This window comes from Camelina sativa, chromosome 17 (genome assembly GCF_000633955.1).
Source record: "Camelina sativa cultivar DH55 chromosome 17, Cs, whole genome shotgun sequence".
In the NCBI taxonomy this organism is placed as follows: Eukaryota; Viridiplantae; Streptophyta; class Magnoliopsida; order Brassicales; family Brassicaceae; genus Camelina; species Camelina sativa.
Window position 1 is genome coordinate 20,903,528 of NC_025701.1, and position 3,715 is coordinate 20,907,242.

Here is a 3,715-nt window from a genome sequence, read left to right on the forward strand (position 1 = left end):
TATCACATTTTCTATTTCCATTAATGATCATTTGACCAATAAACTCTTAATATATAGTTAATTTATCATTATGATTATTTTTTGCACTTATAAACAATTAATTTTGCACTTATTAAACAATTAATATACTTATTGTATGATGAATTTTACAGTGTGATTTTTCATTTTTTATTAATAAATGATTACAATCAAATCATGGTGTGTATTAATTACTAGATTTTATTATTACTAGTTTTGATTTTAAAGTTCAAAATTAATAAATGTTAAAGATAGTTGTAGAAATTAAAAACTACATGAATATAGATGTCAAATGCATAAGCAAATTTGTAGTGTTTGAAAGAGAAATTTTTATTAAAATCATTGTAGTTTATATTTTAAATATATTGTAACATAATTATTTTTATTATAAAAAAGGTAAGGATTAAAGTTTTCATAAATAATATTTATCATGATAAGAATATATAATTCACTTTTTATATAAATTAGTAAATTTAAAAAATACCGTATGTATATATCCATAGAGTTTACTAAATTTAAAGATTTATTTAGAAGGTTTTTTGGCCAAGAAATGTACATAATATTGTCTACTTGGGTTATAAATTTTGGCAATGTAGCAAATGACTCAACCGGATCTAGATTTTTTGATCAAGAAAATCATAACTCCAAAAGAATTACTCTTTCTCTGTATATGTCAAAGTTACAATTATTTTTTGGGACAAAAAGAAAAGTTAAACTATGTTTATTGTTACATGTGTTTTTGTATAATTGGATACATGTTTTGATTTTGAAAAGAAAAGAGTCAATTATCTATACAACACAATATACTAGGTCAAAGTTACAACCATTCACCAGGTCATCTAATGATAGTTTTTAAAGAGATAATTTGTTAATTGTCAATTTCAAAGCAGCTAGTTAAAAGTGAGTGTAATCCAGTAAAATGGTAACATTAGCCCGGCCCTGTTTTCATTCATATCTATAATTGTATAAACAACCAGATAAAAGTCTCATAAAATTCATACTCACTTGGACTTGGTCTATTTTTGAGTAATGTCTCTGTCCTTAAGCTATGAAAATGAATTTAAATTGACCATGTTGGTTTACGGTCGGTTTGTACCCATGATTTGGTAGCATACCGAACCAATTTAATTAATCGGTATGATTGGGGAGTTACTTCATAAAACTCAAAAGACACTAAAGCCATTATGACATTGGTGTCTCTTTGTTAAAACTTAAAACCGTTAAAATGCTTGTCGTTACGTAATTCAATTAGGAAAAATATACATCAGTTTTCATTCATTTTCATTTTGTACTCATTACAAATATTCTAATCCTAACAACATAAACGTATACACATATGCAATTTTTAAAAAATCCTTTTCCACAAAAAAAAAGAAAAATGTATAGTGAAGTTAAATGTAAAAATATTGACGCAAATTAACCACAACCGCAACATAAACGCATTATTTTATTTACTGTTAAGTCCATGGGTTGGATTTGGATCCCTCATTCCCTCTATGGCACACACATATAGTGGAGTCCACTTGTAGTGTAGATGAAACGGGGTTTTATAACTCTCTAACGTCACTTCCCACACGTTTTCATTTATATCCAAAAGAAGCCGTTTTGACTGCTTCCGGGTAGCGACTAGCGATCAATCCCGTTCGGGTAATTAAAAGGCATAGGCTTATACAACAAAGACTACACACACCTCTACCCGAAATATTACATTCAAAAGTTCAGTTTTTTATTTATTAATGACACTGTTCTTTTTATTAATGACCTTACATTCAAACATTGTACATTAAACATAGGTAACAAATTAACAAGAACAATGTTTTCCAATTTTTTTTTTTATTAAAAGATTTTCATTAAAGAACCGTCAAAGCACTTGGAAAAACATTGTTCTTGTTAATTTGTTACCTATGTATTTCACCATTTTGCTATGTGACACCAAATCGGACAGTCATACCATCTAGTGATAATGTCCAAGTAATGAATGGTATTACGCCGTAAGACTTGGCACTAATACTCGTTATTCGTATTTGACATATTAGTTTACTACACGTATCAACCCATTTAAAAAAGTTATCTATGATTTTATGATCGAATAAAGGAGTATTATAATTTTATTACCCGTGGGTAAAAGGTCGAGTAAAGAGTAAAACCCTTCCCTGCTCAAGCAATTAGAGATAACACAATGTTAGCCAAATACTCTTGAAATTTTTCCATAAAACAAGAAGCTTAGCTAATAACTAATGCTTTTTGACCCAAAAAAAAAAAAAGCTAATAACTAATGCTTTGTCTTCTTACCCAATTATACGTTTTCCTAGATCACAAGCTATAAAAATTAGTTTTCTATATCAAATGACAAAAATTATTTGTAAAATCTTATTAAAATCCAGTTTAATGTTCAAAAAAATCATTAGGCCGTAACTAGGCTTTCAGTAAAGAGCCTAGTGCTTAAATTTAGTAATTGAGGCCCCAATGTCAACAAATTGTGTTCGTTATTTTATTAATATTTATTATTTATAAGTACTATAAAACTAAAATTCATTGTTGTTTTTTTTGCTTCTTACAAGTTTTCAACTAAAAATTAAGAGAATCAACAACGTAACCCAAAAAAAAAAATGGAACAGTTAAAAATTAAGTTAAATAATGAGCTGCCAAAACAAAGAACCAAAAATTTACTCTTTTTGGTCAACAAAAATGGAGTTTTTTTTTTCTTTTTTTTAAGCAATAAAGTTGTGATTCTAATTTTTGTGTTGTACTGAAATTAAAAAAAGTTTTCTCTATGGCGAGTCTATCGGCGAATTCCTGGTTTTCAAATGGTCGTGCTTCCGCCCTAAACCCAACGCTTCCCACTGCTGGTGAGAGCCAAACACCGCCCCTATTACTCTCCCCCCGTCCGACCCTCCTGACCCAGCCATTTCCCCTTCTCTTTCCCATTTCCCTCCCCCCCCCCTCTCCCCCCTCTCCACTCGAAGTTCCCAAAAGCCAAAACTCAGACAACAAACTGCTCGCCCCTTAGAGCTTGTTGAGTCCCTGCCCCTCTTTATCCCCAACTACTGATGTCGAGATGCATCAGGCTGAAAGCCCCATTGCGAGATCCTCAAATCTTGATTCACGAAACCCTAGATCTGGTTGTACTGTTCCTGAAGGAAACAATGTTCAGAAAAAATTTAATGTGTTATCCCCAAAATCTACTTCTCCACTCCTCACCAATACTGCCTCTGCCTCGCAGCCCCACTCCACTTCGCAACTTCACTCCACTCTCGCCCTATCCAAGCAACTCTCTTCAATAACCCAACCCTCTGCTGCTGCTGAAACGACCGACCCCTTTTTTTTTTTTAAATAATAATATAATAAATAGAACTACAACTAGTGGTCCCATACCCACTAGCCACCTAACCACAATCACAAACATCAGCGGAAATAACAATACCAACATAATATCCAATAATACTCCAATAAAAACCAATAACCATAATCATCAACAATAATCAATCCAAACAACAAGAAACAAGGAACCAGCAACCTAGCAATGTTTCTAATGACCCAACTCTAGCAACCTAGCAATGCCAGACAACATCCAATCGAGTCCCTAGAACATCCTCCTCTTCATTGCCTTGATTCCACGATCACACTTTGCCTTTACCTGCACCACAAACACAAATTGAGATGCATGAGTATTTGATAAACACTCAGTGAGGCAATC